Raw genomic sequence first — 6,023 nt, forward strand, 5'->3', positions numbered from 1 at the left:
TGATTTGTAGGATGGATAGATGGTTTATTTGGCAGATCTAGCATCATCTCCCTGGGTTTTAAGTTACATTAAATTCGGGGAGTTCATTGTGATGGTGTTAATTTTTTATTATGGCCTATTTAGTAGTTTTATCCTCTAAGGTCACAAAGATTTTCTTTGGTAGCTTCTTAAACAAATTGTGGTATATGCAAACAGTAAATTGAAACTGCCTCGACACACAACATTGATGAATCTCAAAACAATATGCTGAGCTGCCTAGGACACAGAAGAGCACATACCATATGAACCCATGTACGTACAATTGCAGACAGATTACTATACTAATGTATAGTAATAGAGAGCACATCTGTTGTTGCCTAGGCCAGAGTTGAGGGAGGGTCTAATGCAAGTAGCTACCAGGAAAATTTGGAGAATGATGGAAATATTATATATCTTGATTGGGTTGATGATTATGTGGGAGTATACATTTGATAAGCTCACAGAATTGTAAAGTTAAAATAGGTGCTTTTTATTGCATGTCAATCATACTTCAGTAAAGTTAATGAGTAAAAACAGAAACAAACGTGTTGGGAGAAGGGAAGCAAGAGGGCTAGTTAAAGTCTGAATAATCTGAGTGAGCAATCATGGTGTAAATAGTAGAAATTAAGAATTGAGAAGAAGGTAGATTTAGAATATGTTTTGAAGGCAAATTTTGCATGATGTGTTGATAATTTGGATTATGTATATTTGGGGGTGAGGGGTATCTGATGGACAGTGAAATCAAGGAAAATCCCTAGAAGTCTGGCTTGAGAAACTAGATGGAGTTATTTATTCAAAAAAATTAATCTGAGAAAGGAGTTGGGTTCTTTGGAGGATCAAATGTACTTTCTTGGCTGTGTTAATTTTAAGATGCTTATTAAAACACCTGTGGACACAAATCACACAAGGTGTTGGATATATGATTCTGGAGTTAGGGCATGTTTGAATTTTAAGGTACAGATGTAGAAGTCTTAGCAAACAAATTCTGTTTAAAGCCACAGGTTTGAAAACAAATCATCCAGAGAGCCCAGGACATTTAGTGGTTCAGCAGGAGAAAGGTTACCAGCAAAGGAGACTCAGATGAAGCAGCTAACAGTGCAGGCACTCAGTGAAAGGCACATGGGGGTCCTAGACATTAGAGATGAGAGAGTCTTAGGAAGAAAGGTGAGTAACTATGTAGAAAGCAATGGAAAGGTCTGGTTAAGGAAAGAGCAGTGACCACTGGATAATTTTTTTGTGATCCTGACAAGATTTTTCTCTGGAACAGAGGGCAGTGGAAACCTGATTGGACTGAATATGGGTGATCATATAACATGGCTAAATTTGTCAAGAAAATTTACAGTGCATTAGAAAGGAAAGGAACAGTGAAAGGAAGATGATTCAGGTCAAGGTCAAAGGAAGTTTTGACATTACTGCTTGTTTGTATGCTGGTGGTAATAGTCCATCAAGAGCTGAGAAATGATTGAAGCTGGAGAGGGAGGAAGTGATTGATTGGGAAAAGTCTTTGAGAAGGTGAGAAGACATGAGATTGAAACCCCCAAATGGAAGAATTTGTGTTTAATACCATATTTCATTTGGGGATATATAGCATCATGCGAAGAGAATATATTGATACCACTGTCCTCTATGCTTTAATACTCAACTTAGAACTAAAAAAGAAAACTCAGCAAATTAAGATTTGGTTAAAGTTAAGATTCAGTTAACACTGATCCCCTTTTTGGTTTGTAATACTTGTTTTTTCCAGTTTTGTTTATCCTTAAAGAATATCTTGCCTTCATTAGACACCTACTATAAAGTTAAAATGAAAAGAATGCATTTTTTAAAGCTTATACTACTTGAGGTTGTATTTGTGATGGAATAAAACATATTAACAATTTTATCCTGATGGAAAAAAAAAGTTTCACCTGAGCCACTAAGAGACTAGAAACAAAAGGTAAAATCTGAGAATTTGGTCACAGAGTCTTCCGTTCAAAAGAATACAGCTGCTGTAACAGCCATTCCTAGTCCTGTGATCTACAGAGTATAGGACCCTGTTAGATGTCACAAAATTGCATACTAGTCATTAATGAAAGGTTGAATTTCTATAATCATTTCTTTCACAGCCACTAACAATCATTTGGAGCTAATGACACTCTTCATCTAATGTGGTGAATGGAGCCAGTGATTTAAGGCCCAGAGCAAAAAATGAGGAATAAAGCTGTGACTTTAAAGTCCCATGATACAAAGGATGTCTTACAAATGAGAAGAAAACTTGAGATAGTGAAAGCCTGAGGTCAAGTCTCAAGAAATAAAAAATGAAAAAAAGCTAATTATTTTCCCAAATACTGTCATTTAAGATATTAGTCCTTCCATTGCAATAACTATCAAAATTGTGAGAGGATCTCCCACTCTCACTGGCAGATTTTCCCTTACTCCTTCTCCTGCCTCCTTCAAGCACAGATAATGCGTTAGGGAAGGACAAATCTGACTCCATATTGAGTCAGTTTCTTCTACTTTAACCTTTTACTATAAGTTACTCACTAAGAGATGTTGCCTATAAGCTTAAATTATACACAGTGGCCCATCTCTGGGAACCCTGTCTCCTAGATAATGAGTGTTAAGCTAAAATACCTTTGTTTAGCTCACAGGAAGCATCCTGACTAGGCCCACCTATGAATGACTGCAGGCAGGAAGGAAGAAACTGAAACATCCCCTTTGGAGGCTGACCAGGACCAGGAAATGTTTGACTTTACTGCTCTCCTTTTAGTATAAAAGAAACGTGAATTCTAACTTAGGCAAGATAGTTTTTTTGGGACACTAGTCTACCATCTTCCAGGTCTGCTAGCTTTCCAAATAAAGTTACTGTTCCTTGTCCCAGCCCCTCGTCCCTTGATTTATTGGCCTGTCGTGCAGTGAGTAGTACAAGTTAGGACTCGGTAACAATAATAGTAATAAGACATGTCTCTTGGTCATTAAAGTCCCTGAGTAAACTGAAAGTGACTTAAACGACGACAGTACTGTGCTACTTTGAATAACAGGAAGTCCCGAGGTCAGCTATATCAGAGTCGGTTGGTTAACTTCTTGGTTCCATGACACAAGGGCTCCCCATCAGTTACTCTCTCTGGGAGTCTTTTGACTTTCCCCTTTTCGGTACAAAAAGAATACGTGAAGCTCCTGAGGTGAAGGCCTCATGTGGCAATGCCAAAGGTAGGCACCTATGCCAGAGGTAGGAACAAGCAAGCCCTGTATATTTCTCCTTTTTTAATTATGAGGGAAACAATCCCAGACTCTCACTAGACTTTCTACTTTGTCTTGTTTTTCTATCTCATGTCCATGTCTAGCAAATCACTGATAAGGGGATAAAAAAATTATAATTGGCGTAGACTAATGAACATCTATCTACCCTGGGGATCGGGAAGCCTCCTAAAGATATACCAAAAACTAGGTCCTAAATCTGAGTTTCTGCCAGGAAAGCAGAAATGTTGACTCTGACTGCTGAGAAGAGGGGGCAGTGCATGGTACACAAAAGCATTCAGTAAATATTAGCTGCTATTAATGTTATATCAAGCCACTCTCATGGGAAGTACAATCAAAGACATCAGCCTAACACCCCAGACTGCATACTCTGCTCTCATCCAATCTGTCATCAAATAGTATAGTTAATCCTTAACAGTAGCTTTACTTTCTTTCCTTGCCTGGAAATGCTTTTCATTTGCCATCTTATTTCTCTTACTCAAACAATAGTAAGTTGTCTGCCTCCAGCCTCATCCATTTTCAAAAATTGTGCATATTGGAGCCAAAGTGATCTTTCTTAAGGCTAATCTAATCAGGTCATGACCTTCCTTATCATCACATAACAATTCCTCATTACATTACATCTGAAGGCTGAACGCTTGGGAATCATGTCTATGTGGTTGTTTTTCAAGGCAGGCAGATGGAAGCTCCTATGTCCAGCAGCTCCACCGCAGGAGACATGCAGTCCCCCTGTGTAGGAAGAGAAAAACGGAAGACTCGTGCTTGGAGTCTCCAGTATCCACGAAATGTCAAGTGTCCAGTCTGTAAGGAGGCTGAGAAGGGCCATCTTTCATTCACGCAGAAGGGGAGAAGGACATTCTTTTAGGGAGCACTACTGTGGTAGATGCAGAGATGTGCCTCCCAGATCCCACTTCAAGGAAGGCCTTGCTGCCCGACTGCAGGAAATTTGTCAGTTTCAGCAGCTGACAGCTGCCTTATCTGGGGGCAGCCTGCTTGTAACTAAGTGAGGTGGAGGGATAAAGACCTGGCCCTTTCAGCCCACACATACAACTCTGAGAGGCCATGCTCATTGGATAGCTCCCTGTTGGGGTGGGAGGGGCTTCCTTGAACTTGCCTCACAATTTGACTCTTTTCTCTGCTCTATCCTGTCTCATCGTTTCGTATGTTTTGATCTGTTATGAACATCTTGCATCCCAAATTCTACCTTGGTAACTGCTAGAAATCACAGCCTGCAACAACTTGTTATCTCTCGCAGAGTCCTGTAACCCTCAGCTCTCTTTTTTACCTCAATTATCATTACCTAACTTGAGTGTTTTTCACTCCAGATTTCTAGAAATAATTACAGTTCCCTGAGTGCATCACCAAAGTTTTGCAGATAAAATACAATTTATTAAGTACTTACCTGCTATTAAGTGCTCTTTTTTCCCCCTATTTTACTCTCATTCTCCCTAAGGCTGCCTGTGAGTAAATAGATGCTTAGAAGAAAAGTCATCTGCTCAGACTGAATAGTTATTAAACCAAGGAGTTCAGACTCATATCCTCCTTTGCCCTTTACAACTTTACAGCCTGTTTCCTTTATAACTAGTTTAAACAGCCACTGCCTGGAACACTCTTTCCGCCTTCCCTTTAATGGGCTCACTGGTACTCAGTTCAGCACCAGTACCTCCAAAAAACTTCCAAAGTTATCCCTTGTCCTTCAGTGGGCCGTCATCCTGTGTTGCTCCTATAACTAACACCCCAAATGTTTATCCTAATCTTGATAATTATCGATACTGCACTATAATTCTCTTTGCCTGTCTAGCATCTCTAACGATTGGCCACTGGCTGGTGCATCTTTCCTTACCTACTTCTCAAAAGGATTTTGAGCGATTGACTGTCAGCATATAGTAGGTACTGAAAAGCACGTACTACATGAATTTAATAATACTCTTTTTTTTTTCCTCTAGCTTTGCACTGTCTCTGTCATCCTAGGAGATTCAGTTTAAAGAGGAAAAAATAGTGCCATTACTAGAATGTGCATAAAAAATGTCTGCAAGTCTAAAGGAATTTGATTCAGTAAAAATTCTTTTCCAGTTCTATTTGACTATACCCATGGCTAACTACACAGTGTAACATAGCAGCAGTGTCTTGGGAAGGGCAGAAGTATCTAGTGAGTGGAGAACTCTTCCTAGACAGAACTATTTCATGTTTCCTTTTTTCACAAATCCACATTTCTGCATCAGTAACATGCAAGACCCCTTCAGGTATTATTATCTCAGTCTAGATGATCACATCCAAGGGGTGTGTGTGTGTGTAACAAGAATTAGGACGTAAGAGTATTCACGTGTTGGTTCTCTTCCTGCCCCTACATACTATCCTACTCAGTTCACTTGCACATTAAGCAGAGGAGAGAAATACACTGAGCAAAATGTACCCAGAGGTAAGATGCAGGTGAATGTAGGAAGAGGCTGGGAGTGTCAGTATTCGTACGGATTTTCTGTGGCTATTGTGTGTATTTCTGCATATGGCAGGGAATTTCTGGCTTGTGAAATAAGTTCATTAAACATTTCCTGTGAGTTTAATAATCACCATTTTCAGGAGGAAGAATGAGGTGAGCTGCAAAGTCAGTGGTGAGAAAAAAAGAAATCAGGGATAAAAATGCAACCTACAAGGGGGCCCCTTTATATTCCATGACAACTATGCCACTGTTCACGTTACTCTTAAATAAGAAGTGAGGGAAACATAAAGGTACAGTATCTAAAAGTTGCGATTGGATAGCAGAATGAAGTGTT

This window comes from Camelus ferus, chromosome 3 (genome assembly GCF_009834535.1).
Source record: "Camelus ferus isolate YT-003-E chromosome 3, BCGSAC_Cfer_1.0, whole genome shotgun sequence".
In the NCBI taxonomy this organism is placed as follows: Eukaryota; Metazoa; Chordata; class Mammalia; order Artiodactyla; family Camelidae; genus Camelus; species Camelus ferus.